A 22,467-nucleotide genomic window follows, 5' to 3' on the forward strand; every position below is an offset into this window, starting at 1 on the left:
TTCTAGCTCAATGGGATCTGTGGTTGCAAAAAATTACAGGCGTGTTAACAGAGAGGAGCCACGCCTACACAGTCATACACTGTCCTCTATGGCAAGTTGCAAAATATGATAGGTAGCAAAAATTTTCACTACACCGGCTTTGTAGCAAAATTAACGGCTGGGCCGGCCAGATACCGGCTGGGTGGCAACCCTATTATGCACCAGTATTCCTTTATTTCAGCATTTAGGAATCACTCGCCTAAATGCAATTACATTTACACATTACTGATCCGAACTCCAAAAACGTGGAGAAGCCTCCTATTAGAATCATTTGCAATTCATAAGCTGTGCCAAATTGCCAAAAAGAACATTCCCAGCCACATCCAGCGACAACAACATAATTCCCGCCCCCGACATAATCAGACATATAAGTTACTGTTTCTGAGGAGTTTAGTTTTGAAAAAGCCGCACCCCCTCTTGTGTTTGTGCACGCCCAGACGCGTGTGTTCTGTCCTATCGCTATCGGGAAAGGCGGGGTCATATCCCACATGTCACTTGTGTGTCAAGCCTCCTATTGACTCCTCCTCTGTGGTAGGCGGGAGCGCGCACGGCGCGTCATTTCGCTTCGTTCACTCCTACCTTCTTCTGAGCTCCAAACTCCGCCCACCCCGGAGCGGCTGGAGCAGCAGGCTGGCCGGACGGGGGCGCGCACGGCGCTGTGCCGGCGTCTGAATGAGAGCGGAGAGAAGCGGCGCCCATCACTCCGGTGAACGCAGGAGGCTGGTGAGTGACGGGCTGGGGGTGGCATGTTCTGGCAGGGATGTGTGGTACCCGGGCTGCTCCAGCATCCATCTATACTGACACTGAGCTCTGCATTGTGTGACACACCATGGGCCATCCCCTCCAGCAGCTGCTCTCTAGCTGGGGGACTACAAGGCCCAGCATTCGTGTGCCAAAAGTATTGGGACTACAAAGCCTAGTATCTCCTACCACAGCTCGGGGAACTACAAGGTCCAGCATCCTATATCATCCTATATAATTGGGTAACTGGAAGAATCAGCATCTCCTGCTATATCTGGAGCACTACAAGGCCCAGCATCCTATGCCACAACTAGTGGAATTATAAGGCCCAGCATCTCCTACCACAGCTTGGGAGGGTCCCAGCATCCTATGTCACAGCTAGGAGGACTACAAGGACTAGCATCTCCTGCCATAACTGGGGGAAATTAAAGCCCTTGCATCTTATGCTACAGTTGGGGTGACTAGGAGGTCTAACATCTTTTTCCTACCACTAATTAGGGGACTATAACGGAGCAGTGCTTTTCAGCGCTGCTAGATTTGGGCGCAGCCAGTGCCGCCATAGACTGTAATGGGAATCAGTCTATAGCGGCGCTCAGTGAGTAACGTTGGCTCCGTCAGAAGACTGAGCTGAAGTTGCTTGAAAACACAATAATTCGGCCTCCAGCAATCGCTGGAAGCCAAATAATTTCATTCCCCCACTATCCATGGCGGCCTGGAGGGGGAATAGTAATTAATACGGCCCAGACTTGTGCAGAAGCAGGATCAGCCATATACCGGCTGTATCCTGCGCCCAAGTCTACCGGCGCCGATTTCAAATGTATGTGACTATAAGGCTCAGCATCTGCATTTTCAGCTGGAGTACTACATGGTCCACCATACCCACAACTAGGGGGTACTACAAGGTCCAGCATCCCATACCACAGCTCGAGAGAATACAAAACCCTGCATCTTTTAACATAAGAGGGGCACTATTACAAAGCATTCTATACTTATAACTGGGGGGGATTACAAATCCTAACATTCACTAGCTGCTCTTGCAGTTGGGAGATGAAAATATATTCTATTTCACAACTGGAGAGACTAAAAAAGACCCAGCAATCCAGTGGCATAGCAATAGGGGGTGCAGAGGTGGCCACCGCATCGGGGCCCTCCTTCAACTACGGTATTAGGTCTCTATTGGTCGAAGTCTTAACCCCCCCCCCCCGCACAGGAGGATCCCCGCAGGCCACACAGAAGGGGGAGTCCCCGACTGGCCACAACCAGCCCCCATAGAAGGGGAATCTTCCCCCTACACACATAGGAGTCCCCGACCAGCCTGAACAGAAGGGGGACATCCTCCCCCCCACACACACAGGAGGACCACCCGGCCACCCACCCGCAGAGAAAGAGGAATCCCGCACGCAGCCAGCACATTCTCTGCCCTGCTGGCTGCACAGGGATTCCCCAGGGTGGCTGGATGCTAGTTCTGCACGCTGGGGGTAGCACAGATCGTTACCCACAGCGTGCAGACAGGCATCCAGCCATCCAGGGGAATCCCTCTGATCAGTAAAAAGTGCAGAGGGCGGTGCAGCGAAACAGGAAATTTCCCTGGCGGCATGGACGGAGCAGTGCTTTTCAGCGCTGCTAGATTTGGGCGCAGCCGGCGCCTCCATAGACTTCAATAGGAATCATTCCTATTGAAGCGCTCAGTAACGTCGGCTGAGCTGAAGTTGCTTAAAAACATAATAAATCGGCCTCCAGCAATCGCTGGAAGCCGAATTTTCATTCCCCCACTATCCATGTCCGCCTGGAGGGGGAATAGTAATTAAATCGCTTTTTGCATGTTTTTCCTGGACAAACTCAGCTCGTCCATACCGCCAGGGTGATTAATTTCCACTGTGCCAAAAGTGTGTGAGGACACCACGGCCCTTGAAGACTGGAGTTCGACATCCCTGGTTTACACCTTCAGAAGAGAAGCTGGACGACGCAACAAATCTTGGATGCCTTTCCAACTGGGACACAATAAGTAACTTCAGACCCTTTAACCATTCATTGACACCCTTATGCCTAGAGAAACTAGAGACTTGAACGTGCCTGGGCTACTTATTTGGTAGTTATATTTCCCTGCCATCTTTAAGTATTGTTAAATTCCCCCCAAAAAAACATTTTTTCCAATTTTGTCCTAGCATGTTTTGCCTATGTCTTTAGCTAGGCACTGGGCTAAGTAAACTAGTGGAGGAAGATGGTGTTTGCAACTTGTGGTCTCAACATCTTGGAAGGTTGAATGGGATTGATGGACTTTTTCTCACGCATCTGTAGTTTGGCAGGTTGCCCATATTTGAAATGTTTATTGAGCCTGGCTCCTCTCTCCCTGTTGCTTTTTCTTCAGTTTTCAGCTGCTATGGGCATGCAGGATATATCATACGTGCAAACATTCTGGAATTTGTAGTTCCACAAGGCATGACCCGATTCTGCGGGATCTGGTTGTTGCAGCTGTTATGGTTGCTTTCTTTCAGGCCTGCCTAATTTGTGTGCTATAATCTGGGGATGTGTTTCCATAGCACAGTGTGAAGTAACAGGAGCTGTGCAGAGAGTCTTTCTCCATTTTCAGGAGTTGGGAGGTTGTGGGTTGTTCATTCATGTTGTCAAACATTACACACATCTATTTATAAACAGTGATTTTTTTTTTTTTTATAGACTTTGCTGCAGTGTTCAACTAAAAAGCAAATTCTTCTGCTGGTTAGCAAATTTGTAGTTTTAAATCAAATATTTTCTACAGCAAAGGCCGGTCTTGATATTTTGAGTAAAGGTGCCAAGGATTTCCTGGCATTAGTATGCCCTCTAAGTGTTCAGCACCACTGAAGTGTATTTCTTTATCGTAACGGTGACATTTGATTTACTTTGGACTATAATGGTCCTAAGAGCTCTTTCACACTACTATGTGGATTGATGTAGAACTATGCATTTGGTGGTGAGCAGTTTGCCCACTATTAACCTTAAACACTTTTTTTCTCGTAAAATATGGAATACTTTGTGTTGTAAAACACAACATAGGTTGAAAAAACACAAATCCGCAACTGTGAAAGGTAGTACCATTGCATTTTGGGAAAACACGCTTCGCATAGTGTAAAAGTGCGTGCATGCTTAGTTTACACTGCAAACCGCTAAGCGCTTAGAAATTGCTATCTTGCAATGTGATTTTTTGAAGGTATGTGCATTTTTGCATAGCCCTTCACGCTTAACTGCTCCAAAAATGCTACATGCCGCACGTTTGTGATTTTAACCAAAATTGCAACTTTGCTGTTGAAACACCTCATGGCTCTTTTCCATATGCGCGCTTTCAGCCGCGCTTCTGGAAACGCAATTGCAGGGACATCAGACGGTGCATAGACTGTTCTCTCTGATGTTTCCATACATGCGCTGCGATTCACCACTGAACTGCAACGCATTGCTGCCTTCATTTTGGGGCAATTGCGCCTGCGATCCCATTCGGTATAATGAATGGGATTGTAAGCGCCCCCCGGGCACGGCTCTGCATTGCATAATGGCTGGGTTGCAATGCCCTTTTGGATCGGCAAATCGCAAGTGCAGTACTAGTGGTTTGCTGATCGGCAAGCGCATTGCATTTGCCCCCAGAGTGAACCAGCCCTAATACACAGTATGCAAGGGATTTTTGTGCCTCCTCCTGTTGACATTAATTTGTTTGCGGCTCTTGGATTTGTGTTGTCCTTCAGATTGCCAAAAGGCCATCAAAAGATTAGTGTATTTCTAGTTGCAGCAATAGGACAGTACAACCAGGCTGAAATCCTAAAGTCCATTATTATTTTTAGAAATCATTTTCATTAAATAAATCAATCATAGTTTGAAAAAAAGTGTATCCATATAGGGTGCTATGTGACTGACTCTAAAGGTGCCCATACATCTAGCGATTTTGCTGTACGATCGACCATTCAATTCGATCATTGTATCGAATCAAGAGAGAATAGAGTGTGTTCCAGTATGCCCAAATCAAATCGACCAGCTTAGTCAATCGAGCAGGATGAAAGATGTCGGTCGATCGCACAGAAATGGGCTACTGTTTACGTATCATTCGATTGATCCTGAATGCTGGTTTATCAACTTTTGATCAACTATACTGAAGTCTATCCCCCAATAAAAATGATCGCTTTGTCAATTGAATCAGAATCGCTAGATGTATGGCTACCTTAAAGGGAACCTAAACTGAGAGGGATATAGATATTTCCTTTTATACAATACCAGTTGCCTGGCATCCTGCTGTTCTCTTTGAATGCAGTAGTGAATGAATCACACATCTGAAACAAGCATGCAGCTAATCCAGTCTGGCTTCAGTCAGAGCACTTGATCTGCATGCTTGTTGAGGGGCTGTGGCAAAAAGTATTAGAGACACAGGATCAGCAGGAGAGTCAGGCAACTGGTATTATTTTAAAAGGAAAAATCCATATCCTTCTCAGTTTAGGTTCCCTTTAGGCTAGTTACACACCAGGACGTTGCGTTTAGGGGACGTTATAGGGCACATAACGTGCCCCTAACGCAACGCCTGGTGCTCTCTGGTGTGGACGTTGGAGTGAGCCGCATTGTGCAGCTCTCTCTGGCGTCCGTGATGCGTACTCTTGGGCGCATGCGGCATCACGTGGTCCCGCCCGGCCAATTGCCGCACAGAGCGGCCGCTCCAGGAAGTAAACACTGCACGTCACTGAGTGCAGTGAATATTAATTAGCCATGTGGCCGGCCGCTCTCCTCTCCTCCCCAACATGACTGAGCATGTGCAAACAGTCTAGCGTGGCTTAGCCGCGTAGAACGCACAGCATGTAGCACTTTGCTGCGTTACAATGTAACACAACGTGGGCAGTGTGAACAGCACACTTGTGTTACATTGCTGTGCGTTGGGGGAGCATTACAGGCTGCACTAACGTGCGCCTGTAACGTCCCTGTGTGCAAGAAGCCTTTTTTTTCTCCTGAATTCTCTCCTAGGAGATTGCTTTTAATCTTCCCTTTGAAATATTTTTTTTTAGCACTTCCATTTGAAAAATAGTTGGTAAAAAAGAACTACAGTATACAAATTTGGGGTATTTTTCTTGCTTGCTGCTGGTTTAGGCATTTCATTGGCAAAAAGTGAAAATATCATCTAGGATAAAACTAGGAGAAAAAGCAAATTGTATAGAGGCAACAGTGTTGACATTTGCCTGATTCCTTTTTTTCTCTGAGCATGTCCTTATCTCATGTGAATGTAATTGCCCTCTGATTCTGTCATTTGAAACTGGGAAGAAAAGGGGGGATGAGAAGAGAATCTTTAGTACTAAAGAGAACTCAGGACCCTCCCACACAGAAGCTTTGCTAAGCTAAAGCCGCATCTACACGAGTAGATGCGGCCGCGATGCTCCTTATCAATCGAGCCGCTGATGCAGCTCGATTGATAAGATCCGACACATGATTTGGGATATGAATAGTTATTTCAAATGTTTGGTTTTACCACTTAAAATATTATCTTACTTAGGGTGGAAGGCAACAAATAGAAAAACATCAGGAAGCCTTTTATAGGCGTAACATTCTTTAGAAATAAAATTGCCTGTGTATTTTAGCCTATACCGGACTGCAGCCCCCGTATTGTGTCAGATGGACACTTCAGGCCATGACTTCACCAGCTGACAAAACAGTTTTGTTAAAATCCTGGATGAACCATGTAGTGTCTGCCAAGCTGAAATTTGTGTTTGGTTTCTGTTTGTCAATGAGTTTCCTTTTTTCTGTAATCAAGGTTGCTGTTCCTTTTTTTTATTATGCCCATATTAGATATGCTCTATGTAATGCATAGTTTGGCTAGGCCTAGTTTGCTTGTGTTCTCCTAACATTCAGATGTCTCATTTTAAAGCCCCAAAAGTATATATATTTTTTTTCTTTCGTGTGAAATCTCTGCCTATGACCATATGCCAATTACCCATGAGTGTTTAGTTGTAAATTAGGGCTCTTTCATATGAGCAGCTAACAGTACCATTTCCTACATGTCAACCATTCCTGTTTATTTGCTGAGTGCTTGCAGCTGTCTGCAGCGTTCCAGTTCTGGGGGTGGTCTCATGCATGAACATATGGGTGGGTGGCAGCCAGGGGCATAACAATAGACGCTGCAATGGATGCATCTGCAGGGGGGCCCAGAAGCCACTGGGGCCCTGTGGGTGGAGAAGTTTCTTTTCTGTGTCCTGAGAGACTGACACTAAGGGCGCAAAGAGAGAAAAAAACCTTTCTGCTCTCTTCACAATTTTTCTAATAACTGCATCTATTCAGCCATTGATAAGGAATCCTACAACGATTTGTAGACAGTCCCTATTCAGTGTGCAGCAGGCTCTTATGTACAGTGCCCTGCCCCAAGCCTCTCCACCCCCTTCCCAAGTGATCTGTACTGTATTGATGCTAGAGAAGTCTGCAGAGTTAGTTGTGCTCCACTGCACACCATATGTGTCTGTATGTGTGAAAACATGCACGTTTAATCACAGAAGCTAATGTAATTGATAGACAATGCATGCAGTGCTTCATTGCTATCATTTTGTATCTGCATGGGGAGAACCCATTAAAGTATGCACTAGCCAATTGAACAACATTGGCTCTCAGTTTATCCATGCAGAAAGCAGGGGAGAGGGACCCATTCAAAGTTTTGCAGGGGGGACCGGTGATTTCTAGTTACGCCCCTGGTGGCCGCTGCCCCTACATGTGACATGAGGATGTTTTTTACTGGACAGCAATGCCCTGTTCCCTACTGAGTGGAGAATGGACTTTGTTTTTGTCCATTCTCCGCTCAATGCTAAATGGACAGTGAACAGCTCCTATTTTATTAATAGGTGCCATTCACACTTATCACTCTGCAACTGATCCGTGAGATCAGTTATGGCAAGCAGGCCGCACTTCTGTGCAGTGCGTGAAAATTAAGGGCAGGCGGAAGCGTCCCCCCCCCCCCCCCCCCATATAGCCTGTGGGGGTAACACATCCGCCCTGAGCTACAGCCATATTATCGCAGAGGACACTACACTGTCCACTCCCACTGATCCGGCACAAATGGGAACCGAGCCTAATGGCTGACACGTGTGGTTAAAAACACTCCCATTTCTTTGCATTATTTTGCATCCAGAAGACTCTTCCTCCCTACAATTGGGTGAGAAAACGGTGCATTAAATGCAGTTTTAAAGCTCAAGTGAACAAGACCTTTAGGGCTTACGTCGACTAGGGTCAATTCGGAACCATTCCCTGCACGCAAATTCGGACGAGTAATTGCAGCCTATTTAAATGAATAAGTTGTTTCCAATTTGTCATGCAGAAAAAAAATGGACGGTAGGTGTCATTTTTATGCATCATGCATATGAATAGAGGGAATCGGATGCATCCTTGCATTATAATAAGTGCCGGTGTGCATTACCATGACACACGCAGGTACAAGTGGAAACCGAACCTTTAAACGTTCAAAGTAAACACAAAAATGGTTTAAGTGCCTGAAAAACGCATACAGGCTCTGAGCTTTTTTAGGCATTTGCTGTGTTCAGTAAACTTCGTTTTCAAAGGTCAGTTTACCTAGACTGCAGCAGGCTAGTGCGTTGTTCATTTATACCACCTGCTTATGTAGCGCAGACATTCTCCAGTTCTACCCTCCTGTTGTGGTTAGTTTGAGTGGGTTTGACTCTGTGTTCATATTTTTAAATTCCATTTCCGTTTTACATCAAAAAGCAGATATCGAGGTTGTCTTACCACAGACTTCCTTGGAAGACTAATGCCACAGTCCATCAAACATCAGTCCAAACAGTCATGTTTGTATCATTTCTGGATGGACTTTGAAGAGAACCAAGTAGGAGCTGTTCGTGCCATGTGGGTGGTAGCCTCAAACTCAATTTACCTGGGGGGCCGCAGGAGGCAAAGTCAGGATGAGACTGGGATAAGGAATTTCACAATCGCGGCGCATCGCCGCCTCTGCCCGCCCCTCTCACTCTTTCTTCACAGAGAGGGGCGGGGAGAGGCGGTGATCGGTGCGGCGATTGACGTCAGGAGGGGCAGAGCTGAAACTGAAAGCTCTGCCCCTTCCAGGAAATGCCGGCGGATTGCCCCCCGGGCGATTTGGGTGCTCTGCGGGGATGCGGCGGATTACTTGGGAGCACTGAAGCGAACTATAAAGAAGCTTTTGCCGGCGAGGGCCACAAAATATTGTATCGAGGGCCGCAAATGGCCTGCGGGCCGCGAGTTTGAGACCTCTGCAGTCTTAAGGATGAAAGCGATCCTGTTGGCTCCCTTGTTGCGAATTAGTCTGTTGTGTTTTTTTGTTTTTCTTTCATGAAGTTGCTTGTACTTTCTAAACCTTCTTTTTCCTATACCTTTCATCCAGCTTATATTTTGTTTTTTGTCTTCCTGTTTTCGCATTGTTTTGTTTATCTTCTCCTCCTAGGTGGCCCTTAGAGCAAATGGTTTGAAATTTTTTTTTTTTTTAGTTCATGACCATAAACTAATTTGTGTTTTGTTAGGGTAGTTTTGAGTGTTGTATTATATGCATGCAGCAGATATTGTGTATCTGCAGTGTTACATATTTTTGTATACCCCTCCTCCCTGTGGTTTTGGGTGGGACAGAAAGATTGGTGTATGTTCCCATGGTGGTGTAACATCTATTTCAGAACGTAGAAGTAGTTTTGCTGTGTAAGGGGTGGATGGGAGTTGATAGAGAATTGCTCACTGTATATTTACTATCTGAGTATTCTCCCCTTTGCCTGTCTGTCACAGCAGTGACTGGATTTTAAACCTGGCCATTCATTGGTTGCTCTGACCTGTTGATCCAGTGATGATCTCACATCTATTATCTGTGGGTGATTTGAGCTATCTCTTGTGATGATCGCATGTCTATGGGTGATTCGAGCTCTCTCTTATGATGATCTTACATCTTTGGCTTTAACCGTTTATTGCACGACCATACAACTTGGCAGGCAAATGAATCTTGCCTCCTTTTCCGCCCACCAACAGAGCTTTCTGTTGGTGGGATCTGATTGCTGCTGTGATTTGTAGGTTTTTAATAATTTTTAATGTTTTTTTTCTTTAAATTTTTTTTTGCCTTTCTCCCACTTCCTTCCCTTACCCCGAGATCCAATCAGCATGATTATCAGCCTATGAGAGGGATATGTTTCCCTGCCACTCCAGGGGACAGCCAAGTGACAGGGCTGTCCCCAATACAGCACTGCACTAGATTGCAGCACTGTACAAAGTAATTAACAGGTTTTTTTCATCGGCATGGCACAATCGCGCATGCGCACGAGTTCCCAGGACTTGATGCCAAACGGCGTTAGGTGGTCCTGGGGGCGCCACTCTGCGGCCACCAATTGGCATGAGGCGGTCGCAGCTACATGCTAGAATGTTGATAAAATACTGTTCTAACTTCTAACAGACCCACACTGAGGCAGTGTGATCTACCTACAGCCAATTTTCATGTCTCTGCACAGGCATACATCTTTTTGCGTGGCTTACTTTTAGAGTGCTGTATTTTGTGTCTGGTTAGCTGGGCAATGGTTTGAGCCCACTGTAATCCCAGGAGATGTCATTTTCAGCAGTGAGCACCTGTTCCCAGGCGCCTTGTGCATTTAGTTGAATTGACAGGTCACCATTTGTCATGAAAATTGCAGTCGGAGGGGCCTTCTGTCCTGGCAGATGAGGCTGTCTAGTGTCTGTTTGCTTAGACAGGGCGCTGTGGGCACAGATGGTCTTGGGTCATTTGGGACCCTTAGATTAATGTTGGTAAATAGACACTGGTTTTAGACAGCTTTATTTTAATCCCCGTAGCATTTTTTTCTGTGACCCAACTTCACAGCTTTTAGGTCTGTGCAGAGCCGAGTCTTATTATTTCATCTTGGTGTGGCCTGCTATGGCTTCATCTTCCTTATTACTGGGTCAGGTCATTAACCGAGCTGCAGGCATACTGAAATACAACAGTGTCAGGCAGATGCTAAAAGCACATTCATGGATTTATGGGGAACCTATATGCATGTATTTTTAATTGTACCTGTACACAAAGGGGGCAGTCTTTTCCTGAGGGTGAGTATACAGAGACTGCAGCCTAGTATTTTACTTGGATCAATTCTAACTAAATATATGATGCAGACTATACAAAAGTCTGTTGCTAGTTATTTGCTTGAAAAAAATCTTATCAGTTTTGAGAAAATTGATTTAAAAAAAAAAAGTTAAAATTACATTTTGCTGCAATATACTTTATGCAAAACTCAGAACTCGCTATATAGTACACATTTTATACATTTTAAAGCAAACCTGTTATCCAGCGCTCTTCTTGTCTGGAAGTTCGCGTCCGTGCTCCCGCCCGTGAACAAGTTTGGACACACTGCGTAAGTAAAATTGGCACAAGACAATCACTAGGACAGAATGAAGCACAAAGAGAGACGGTGCAGAGGTGGTACAGAAGGACAGAATGGAGGCAGAGGTGGCACAGAGGGGTACACTAAGGGGACAGGCGACAGAAGTGGACACTGAAGGCATGGGGAAGAGAGGTGACACAAAGTGGGACACTGGAGGCACAGAGAGGCATGGAGGAGGTACTAGGACAGAGATGGCGCAGCGATTTGACTTATGGACAGATTCAGGTTTATGAATGAAACCTACAGTCACCATCTCATTGGTAAACCAGGGACTACGTGTATTAATCTACCAGATCCCTTATTTTATGTAGCTCGTGATGCAAAACAGCTGTTGTCTGTTTATACACTCCTGTTTAAATGATTCTTCATTTTGTTGTGTCCACAGGAGCAGGACTTAAATTATGAAACTTTATTGGTTGATATGGACAAATATGTTCATGCAAAAACGCCTAAGAAAGCTCGATGGGTGGGGAATGCTGTTTATTAAATATTGCAGGTATGTTTTATAAACCTTTTTTCCTCACTAAAATGTCAGGAAAAATGTTTAAATAGAACATCCCTGCATATCTTAAATACGTTTCATACGTCCCCCACATCAGTCTTTGCAGCAGATGTCTGAGCTGCCGCTGCGGCCCATGCGTGACTTGCTAGTAAATGAGCTGTCATGGGGTCAATTTCAGCTGTTTAGTAATTGACCTTCTTGGAGTCCCCTTCCCAACTGGGACACAGTTGTTGTTTAGGTAATACCTTTAATAACCAACTTTACAAGTTTTCTATGCAAGCTTTCAAAACTTTAAAGGGACCCTGAGTAGATGCTGTGGGTATGCATATAAGCACACTCGCGGCTATTTGGTAAAAGGATACACTCACTGGCCCCTTATATTGAGCACGCCTGCCCCCCGAACTAGCCTCTATAAATTACACTGTAACCGGCGACTCAGACATAAAGTCGTGCTGTGACCAGAATATTCTTCCTCCTTTCCGCACGTGCAATATGATGCTTGGCAGAGGGAGGGGGAAGAAGCCAGGAAGCCTGCCCATGCGCAGAGAGGACCCGCAGGCTTCCTGTTCCGGGTCACAGCGCAACTTTGTCAGAGGCGCCGGTTACAATGTAATTTATAGCGGCCAGCCCGGGAGCAGGAGCGCTTACCTAAGGGGCCGGTGAGCAGGAATGGGCTTTTGAGTAGTGTACTACTCTAATTCAGAATTCAAATGAAGTCTAATGACTTCACGTGTGACCACAGGCACTGGGGAGTTAACTTACCCAGAAGTCTTTAGGGACGTTTGCATTTCATTACGTGTCCTAGGTGTGATGAAAGCCGCGTTCCAAGACTCACTTCCGCGCTTCCTCTTTCAAGCCGGAAGTTCGGAAGTGAGTCTTGGAATGCGACTTTCACTCGTAATGAAACGCAGACGTCCCAGAAGACTTCTGGGTAAGTTAACTCCCCGCTGCCTGTGGTCACATGTGAAGTCATTAGACTTCATTTGAATTTCCGAATTTGAGTAGAAAACTACTTGAAATCCCATCCCTGCAGGTGAGTGTCTCCTCTTTACCAAATGGCCATGGGTATGCTTATATGCAAACCCACAGTGTCTACTCAGGGTTCCTTTTTAAGTTTCTTCTTCAGGCATGATACAAAACTGGATCAGAACCATACAAGTAATGTAACAAATTAATAACAAGCTGATGGTGGTACTTCCTTAGAGATGAATGAAACATTTGCTTTCTGTGTAAACTTCCATTGACCAGGATATTGAAATGTGCAGGGATTCATTAGAGTCCCCAGCTACTGATAAATTAATGAGCATCTGATAAATTGCTCCCTGTTAACTGATTGGATTCTGATTAGTTGCTGCACATTTTCCGGGCAACATAATATTGTATAGTACTAATTAAATGTATATTTGATTACCTGACACTTCCAGATTGCACCTGTAAAATAGATTTAAAAATATAGTCTGACTTTAGACTACTGAAGAACTACACAATTAATCTCTTGGGAGCAAAATATTCTTCTTCTTGTTGACTTTGCCTCATCTGACGTCTGTGTATTAAAGCGGAATATAACCCTGCATTTCAACTTTGCTCTAAAACATTATTTACAGCATATTATATGCAACCAGCATTTTTTTTTTTACTAGACCAGCATTGGAAGGTTTAAACACAGAGGTTTAAAGTTCCGTGGAGAGATATGCAGAAGTTCAGATAGATACATTTTAACTAAATAGAATGTAACAAGTTATACATGTTACACACACTTTGGCTGTCCTCCAGCTCCTCAGTCAGAGAGATGAGTCACATTCAACACTTAGATACATTTATGTAAACAAAATGTATCTATGTCAGCTTCGGATGCGTCTGCAGAAATCTAAAGGAACTTTAAAGCTGTGTGTAACCCTTCCAATGCTGGTCCAGTAAAAAAAAAAAAATGCTGGTTGCATATAATATACTACTGTAAATAATGTTTTAGAGCAAAGTTGAAATGCAGGGTTATATTCCGCTTTAACAGGGGGTTACATTTTTTGATCTTAAGTAATTAGTTTTACAAGTGTAAACCAGCCCTTGGATTGTTTATATATTAGGACAAACCAGAATAAAAATACTTATGGTATGTAATAGGCAAAGTATACAATTCAGGCATTCTATAGAATCCATAAATTTCATGCAAAGTATGAAATGCTTAGTATTTTGTACTTTGCTCTCGGCATTCTATTAAATGTCTGAAGTCAAACCAAGAAGAGTATATGAGAAGACAACCCGAGATTTTTGTGTTGGCTATTGTGGTACTGTTTATGGCACTGAATTCCTGGTGATCTTAGTAACATCCGTTACTTCAACTAGAACTAGTCAACTCTATGTAACAATCAAATGGCTTAGAGTCACAACATTAAAAAAACAAACAAAACAAAACTTATCTGTAACCATAGTTGGATTGATCAGTCAAAGAGATCCATATTCTAGAATTGTAACCGATAACAGCGGGATCATCCACAACCTAGGGAGGTGCCTGTGGCCTAGTGAGTGTCAAGGGGCCCAGCTGCCAGCCTTTTTGACCCCTCTCCAACCTTGGCTTACCAGAAAGACTATAATGGATCCTACCACCTTGCCTTGGGCCCATTTCATCGTAATCCCCCTGTGACGATACAGGCTGCGTGCAGTGAGTGGAAGCTTACATATGGGTGTGTAAAAATACCGGTCTGCATAAACGTTACATTTATTCAGAAACCTGTAGCCTTAAACTTTCTGGTGGTTATTGGTCTCCCCCACCCCAATCATCGACAGCTCGACAATGGTTTCGCTGTTTATTTTTTTTTTCCCCTCTTGCAGCAATCGCCATGCATTATTGTTTATAATATGTTCTCAGGAATAAGGAACCTGTTTTCCCACTAATTTGTCTGTATAATACCTTGTTACCATAATTTCTTGTCAAATTGTGCATCTTTTATATAGCCTATGTCCTAGGACAAAATAAGTAATATTTTTAATGAAGGCATTTTGTACTTTAACTGAAATGAATTAATCTTTCTATAAAATGCTTAGGTTTCCTACTCTAATGCATTCTATAATGAAATAGTTCCCTGTATGGAGAGCATTCAGCATGAGTATACAGTAGCTGCTATTTTTAGCAGATGCAGGACTTCTGATAAATGGGATAGTGATTGGGCAGTTGCAGGCCACTTGACATGCATGTGCAGTCCCTGCCTGCCTTCTAACCCTCTGTCATTGAAAACGGTGTGCTTACCTAGCATCATGAAGAGGCCTGGGCATTTGTGTTCACTGGAGCTTCACTTGCTCCGTAATGTGATTATTTTTTTCTTCCTTTCCCCAAAGAGGTCAATTGTGAAGTGGAACGCATTAAAGGGAAGGTTCAAGCAAAATAAAGAGTTTTACTTACCTGGGGCTTCTACCAGGCCCATGCAGCTATCCTGTGCCCTCGTAGTCACTCACTTCTGCTCCAGTCCCCCGCTGGCAGCTTGCCGACCTCGGAGGTCGGCAGGCCGCATTGCGTAAATTTTTACGCATTCCCGCTAGTGCAGGCACATACATTTTTACGCATTCCCGCTAGTGAAGGCACATACATTTTTACGCATTACTGGTTCAATGCTTAAAACTTTACGCATTGAACCAGTGATGCGTAAAAATGTATGTGTTAATGTTCCTGCACTAGCGGGAATGCGTAAAAATTACGCAATGCGACCCGCTGACCTCCGAGGTCGGCAAGCTGCCAGCGGGGGACTGGAGCAGTAGTGAGTGGCTGCGAGGGCACAGGATGGCTGCATGGGCCTGGTAGAAGCCCCAGGTAAGTGAAACTCATTTTTTTATTTTGCTTGAACCTTCCCTTTAACTCAGCCAAGATTGGCTCCAAATGCAGCTAAACGTTTCTACTGCTAGCCAGTTTCCTGGAGTTGCCTTTATTGTAAGAAATTCATGCATCAAAAAAGGAGAAAAGCATAGTTTGCACTACAGCACAAAACAGCTGACACTGGAGTGGTGCGGACAGGATTCTTGCACTTCTTATCTTATGGTGCACCCTGCATGCTCTGATATAGTTGAGAATCACTGGTGCATAAAAATGAGAAGGAGGTGTTATCGGCACTGCATGTGCTTTATTCCATATAAGTATTTGGTAAAATCATGCACCGACAAACGACGTGTCACAAAAAGTCACATACCATATATAAGTAGTGCGGTGGTGCGGTGGAGCTTCAACGGAGAGCAGCCTCCATTGAAGCGCATACTTAGCGCGAAACGGCCGTCAGGCAGTTTGTGCCCAGCACCCACCGCACCACCGCACTACTTATATATGGTGTGTGACTTTTTGTGACACGTCGTTTGTCTGTGCATGATTTTACCAAATACTTATATGGAATAAAGCACCTGCAGTGCCGATAACACCTCCTCCTCATTTTTATGTACCTTTATTGTAAGGTAGCGTACTTATCTTCTGTCGCTTGAAATGATCTTTGCAGATTGTTGTGGGAAGATGTTTACTAATTGCTGTGCAGACACAATCCTTGCTTCCTGCTGAGCTACATCTCAGGGTTTGCCCCTGTTAACATCCTAGATCTCATGTTTGGAGAAACCTGCACACTATTTACCATATTTTCCAGCCCATAAGATGTTTTTTCTTCCCCAAAAGTGTGTGTGTGTGTGTGTGTGTGTGTGTGTGTGGGGGGGGGGGGGTTGGAAGTCAGTGCGTCTTATGGTCCAAAGGTGCTGCTGTCAACTGTTTTCTGTCCCCGGTGCCTCTTCTTTCCCAGTGTCTGTCCCCTGGGTCTCTTTTGTACCACTGGTACCTCTTTTGTCCCCCGGTGTCTCTCTTGTCCCCCAGAGTCTATGCCCAGTCATATTGAAGTGTAATGATGAGAGGTAATATTTAATTCTCTTAGCGGTAGGAGCAGATCATACAGATGTATTAATCATCACACAACTGGTCTAATCTGCCTGTATTGGTTATCAGTCCAGATGAAACAGGTTTAGGTCCATATATATGGACGTGATCAAGCTGTCATTGTATTTTTCATTGATTGTCACCGATTGAGAAACCTTGCTCTTACCAGTAAACTATCATGTTTATCAGATCATGTTCGTTCTATATGACTGATCCGTTTCTCAAACCTTGCTATCTGCAGTAGGCAGTTCCTTAGCTGCGTAGGCAACAAGACAGCACAATGCAGCTGGAAGCAGCTCAGCCTAAAGGACTACTATCAGAAAAACCTATTAGATATGTAATACATACAGTGGAGGAAATAATTATTTGACCCCTCACTGATTTTGTAAGTTTGTCCAATGACAAAGAAATGAAAAGTCTCAGAACAGTATAATTTCAATGGTAGGTTTATTTTAACAGTGGCAGATAGCACATCAAAAGGAAAATCGAAAAAATAACCTTAAATAAAAGATAGCAACTGATTTGCATTTCATTGAGTGAAATAAGTTTTTGAACCCCTACCAACCATTAAGAGTTCTGGCTCCCACAGAGTGGTTAGACACTTCTACTCAATGAGTCACCCTCATTAAGGACACCTGTCTTAACTAGTCACCTGTATAAAAGACACCTGTCCACAGAATCAATCAATCAAGCAGACTCCAAACTCTCCAACATGGGAAAGACCAAAGAGCTGTCCAAGGATGTCAGAGACAAAATTGTAGACCTGCACAAGGCTGGAATGGGCTACAAAACCACTAGCAAGAAGCTGGGAGAGAAGGTGACAACTGTTGGTGCGATTGTTCGAAAATGGAAGGAGCACAAAATGACCATCAATCGACCTGCTCTGGGGCTCCACGCAAGATCTCACCTCATGGGGTGTCAATGGTTCTGAGAAAGGTGAAAAAGCATCCTAGAACTACACGGGAGGAGTTAGTGAATGACCTCAAATTAGCAGGGACCACAGTCACCAAGAAAACCATTGGAAACACATTACACCGCAATGGATTAAAATCCTGCAGGGCTCGCAAGGTCCCCCTGCTCAAGAAGGCACATGTGCAGGCCCGTCTGAAGTTTGCCAATGAACACCTGAATGATTCTGTGAGTGACTGGGAGAAGGTGCTGTGGTCTGATGAGACCAAAATAGAGCTCTTTGGCATTAACTCAACTCGCTGTGTTTGGAGGAAGAAAAATGCTGCCTATGACCCCCAAAACACCGTCCCCACCGTCAAGCATGGGGGTGGAAACCTTTTGCTTTGGGGGTGTTTTTCTGCTAAGGGCACAGGACAACTTAATCGCATTAACGGGAAAATGGACGGAGCCATGTATCGTGAAATCTTGAATGACAACCTCCTTCCCTCTGCCAGGAAACTGAAAATGGGTCGTGGATAGGTGTTCCAGCACGACAATGACCCAAAACATACAGCAAAGGCAACAAAGGAGTGGCTCAAGAAGAAGCACATTAAGGTCATGGAGTGGCCTAGTCAGTCTCCGGACCTTAATCCAATAGAAAAACCTATGGAGGGAGCGCAAGCTCAGAGTTGCACAGAAACAGCCTCGAAACCTTAGGGATTTAGAGATGATCTGCAAAGAGGAGTGGACCAACATTCCTCCTAAAATGTGTGCAAACTTGGTCATCAATTACAAGAAACGTTTGACCTCTGTGCTTGCAAACAAGGGTTTTTCCACTAAGTATTAAGTCTTTTATTGTTAGAGGGTTCAAAAACGTATTTCACTCAATGAAATGCAAATCAGTTGCTATCTTTTATTTAAGGTTATTTTTTCGATTTTCCTTTTGATGTGCTATCTGCCACTGTTAAAATAAACCTACCATTGAAATTATACTCTTCTGAGACTTTTCATTTCTTTGTCATTGGACAAACTTACAAAATCAGTGAGGGGTCAAATAATTATTTCCTCCACTGTATGATTACATACAAATGGGTTGTTCATCTGTCCAACAAAAGTATAAATTACTTTCATCCTATGTCGCTGTCACAGTAGTTATTGGTCTGACAGCTCTGAACATTTGGTTTTGGACAAGCACTTATGGGTGCTTTTTCTTTCTCTTCAAAAAAAAACAAAAAACAAAAAAAACCTAGACAAAACGGTTGGCCAGCTTGTATGCCAGTATTCTGATACAGAGCCTGTCAATGTGTCACTGCCAGCCAGGGAGTGCTTTTGTACATAAAGGAAATGGACGTCCTCATGAGGATATAGTAGGTGAACAGAGGCGCCAAAAGGATAAAATATGCTAAAATTGTTAAAACGTTAGAGAGGTAGCGGTGGACTCACCAACCCCAAACAGAAACAAAGCTGTTGATTTTTCAGCATGAAAAATTTATTCACATACTCCAATTAATTGGAGTATGTGAATAAATTAGACTTTAACGGGGACAGCGATGGATCAAAGGCATGGCTTTCCTCTCCATAGGTTAGTGTCTAACGGTTTCTTTTTAGATTTGCTTTAAACCCAACATTTCCTCCCCCCCCCCCCCCCCCCCCCTGCAGTCACTTTGTATTGAAGTTTCTCCTCACTTCCAGTCCTTTCTGACACTTGTGAGAGAAACAGGAAGTAAGTGCTTTAAAGAAGAAGATACCAAAACACGATAGAGGTTGTACCCATTCCCAACTATGCCTAAATTTTCGCCCACCCCACAGTATAGTTTTGAGTTGGGCTCCAGGCACAGACCTGGAATGCCATCTGATAGCTTCATAATTGGACAGTTCAGATATCGTTTTGTGAGGTAAAGCTGTCCGCTGTGAATAAGCACATTTGGCCATGAAACAGCTGTCAGCTGTGCAACTTTACTGCCCTAGCCACCTACGGTACTTGCCTGGCTTTCCCAAGACCTCATCTATCACAGCTTGTGGACTGTTTATACTTGATGGAATAAGACAGGGGTCACACGTCAGCAAATCTGCAGTGTTTTGCTGCATACAAAAAACGCACCCAGAATCGCATATGATAGTCTATGGTGCCTGTGCGGTTTCTGGATGCATATGCGATTCTGCATTGCATCAAAAAAAGATGCAACCTGCACTACTTTCCCGCACAACCCATGCAGTTTTACATTTCAATTAATGGTTACTGTAAAAAAAACAAACTTGTGTCAAATGCTTTGAAAAATGCACTATTGTGCGGTAAACCGCTTGCGGGTAATCGTCTGTGTGATACCTCCCTCAAGCTGCTTTGAACTGCAGGTCAGTGCACCCTTGTTCTTTTCTTCGTTAGAAATAAGGCTTCTGCTGCTCAAAATTGTCTTTATATTTTAAAAGGGCAAAAAGCAATAGACAACTAGGACAACATTTTTGGGAGTGGATTGGCTGCTGCTGCTCAGATTGCATCATCCCATTGTTCACACTGCAAAGGGCACAGACTGAATAATTTCTCTGAGAAGATAGCAGACTATGGCAGCGACTGGCTAGTGCAGGAAGTTGCCATTTGCTGAGTTCCTGTCCAGGTACTATAGTATATTAAAGTGTACCTGTAGGGAAAAATGTGCTTCTAGGTTACTTGGGAGGGGCAAACCTCTGGATCCTAAAGAGGCTTCCCTCATTGTCGTCACAGCCCCGTACCAGCACTGGCACCCCTGGAAAAGACACTTGTGCAGGCGCAATAGTACCATCCTGCTCGGCTTAATTTTGAAAAAGCCATCTCAGATTGGGTCTGCACTACTGCGGCCTGTGTCTGCACAGTGCCATGTCCTATCGAGCTCAGATATTTCCATTGGAGCCCAAGTTGGACGGTCCTAGTGTGTGTGCGTAGGGAGGCCACTCTTCGGAGTTCCCATCGCTAGAACGCGCTGGCTGAGGAGGAAGGGGGAAGCTTTAGTATCCAGAGGCTTTCTTCTCCCAAGGTAATTACAGTATCACTAGCCAACCCGCGTCGTAGCATACGCCGCATCTATCTATCTAATAGAGTACGTGCCTCAACCTTGAAGCAAGAAGAAGTAGGCTTTCCATGAGAAAATGTATGCGTGCTCAAACACCAAGTTTAACCCTAGCAAGTCTGGCTTTGCAAATCCGGCCTAATTGGCTATTCATGAGGCAATGCTCATGCAAATATGCATTTGCTTTCGCATGCCAAACTATGCAGGGTCAAAAAACCAATACTGCAAAGTGCTCTCTCGCTGCCTGGGAACCACAGCGGCACCCCGGAGTGCCCCCCCCCAAGCGTGGCCAGCGCTGGGGAGAGCCGTCCACACCCACCTCCTAATATTAAAAACAGCCACTTACCTTAACGTCCATTGGGTTCTGCTACATGCGCATTAATTTTCTCATGGAAAGCATTTTGTGCAGTTTGTATCCTTTGGAGGCAGGTGGTGGATGGCTTGCTCCGGTGGTGTGAACCCTGGAGTGAGTGCGCCTGTCCTCCCCCCCCCCCCCCCCCTCTGGAGTGCTGTATGTGAGCCAGCCCTGAGCTCTAAAGCTCGGGGTGACCCATGCTTCTCTCCTTTCTCATGTGGTGCCCCCAAATTAATGCGCATGTAGCAGAACGCAATGGACGTTAAGGTAAGTGCCTGTTTTTAATATTGGGAGGTGGGTGCAGACGGCTCTCCCCGACGCTGGCCACACTTGGGGGGGGGGGGGGTCGTCCACGCCACTCAGCCTCCCCCTCCGGGGTGCCGCTGTGGTTTCCAGGTGCCTGGGACCCTGCGGTCCCCCCAGTTGTATAAAAAGGGGGCATTGGGAATCCTCCCCGTGGCGCTCCTGGAGGCCTGGAGCACACCAAAAACTGCTAGCAGATCCGCAAAATGCTAGCCGATTTTGAAACGCTTTTTCTTATTTCTCTGTAGCATTTCACCTAGCATTTTGCGGTTTTGTAAAGCGTTTTTGGTGTAGTAGATTTCATATATTGTTACAGTAAAGCTGTTACTGAACAGCTTCTGTAACAAAAACGCCTGCAAAACCGCTCTGAACTGCCGTTTTTCAGAGCGGTTTGCGTTTTTCCTATACTTTACATTGGAGGCAGAAACGCCTCCGCAATCCAAAAAATGCCTCACCTCGGGAGTATGCGTTTCAGCAAAACGCCTCCCGCTCTGGTGTGCACCAGCCCATTGAAATACATTACCCAATCGTATCCGCAGCCGCAAGTGGATCGCAAAACGCTGCCGAACCGCTCTGGTGTGCACTAAGCCGGATAGTGCTAATGTAGCATGTAGCAGGGTGACTGCTTTGTGGTATTGGTTTGTGCATGCATTTGCATGAGCATTGCCTCATGAATAGCCAATTAGGCCAGATTTGCAATGTCAGACTTGCTAGGGTAAGGCCTCTTTTCCATGGACTGTGAATAGGCAGTGAAATGGCTCTCAAACTCTCACAACTGCTTGCTGCTGCCTGGTAACTGCTTGCTGCTGCCTGGTAACTGCTTGCTGCTGCCTGGTAACTGCTTGCTGCTGCCTGGTAACTGCTTGCTGCTGCCTGGTAACTGCTTGCTGCTGCCTGGTAACTGCTTGCTGCTGCCTGGTAACTGCTTGCTGCTGCCTGGTAACTGCTTGCTGCTGCCTGGTAACTGCTTGCTGCTGCCTGGTAACTGCTTGCTGCGCACACAGCTCAACAGTCCGTGGAAAAGAGGCCTTAAACTTGGTGTTTGAGCACGCATAAATTTTCTCATGCAAAGTACTTCTTCTTCTTGTTTGAAGGTTGAGGCACTTAGTCTATTATATATATATAGATTTTGTTTTCCCAAAGAAACCGCACAGGTTAATTCAATGTGATTTCTTTAACTCGAGCTTATAGACCGATAAACAATCTGTGCAACTGAAAGCCTTCACAGGTCTAGGAAAAATAATGTGCCTAGAGCTTGCCTTTAATTTGGAATGAATCCATGGCGGCTGGTAATTTTATGGCTTGGCTGTAAAGCTGATTTGGGTTACATA

The 22,467-nt window shown here is 44.9% G+C and overlaps 1 protein-coding gene across 3 annotated transcripts in view; it reads left to right on the forward strand.

The window, feature by feature from the left end:
- Positions 1-676: 676 nt before the first annotated feature.
- Positions 677-22,467, forward strand: part of RALGPS2 (Ral GEF with PH domain and SH3 binding motif 2) — a 340,810-nt gene continuing 319,019 nt past the window's right edge. For 2 of the 3 annotated variants that reach the window (XM_068242552.1, XM_068242555.1), the window contains exon 1: positions 677-762. The gene's annotated coding sequence lies outside the window, so the exon portion shown is untranslated. The remainder of the gene's footprint in view (positions 763-22,467) is intronic. The other variant, XM_068242554.1, reaches the window with a different exon arrangement.

Source organism: Hyperolius riggenbachi, chromosome 6 (genome assembly GCF_040937935.1).
Source record: "Hyperolius riggenbachi isolate aHypRig1 chromosome 6, aHypRig1.pri, whole genome shotgun sequence".
NCBI lineage: Eukaryota > Metazoa > Chordata > Amphibia > Anura > Hyperoliidae > Hyperolius > Hyperolius riggenbachi.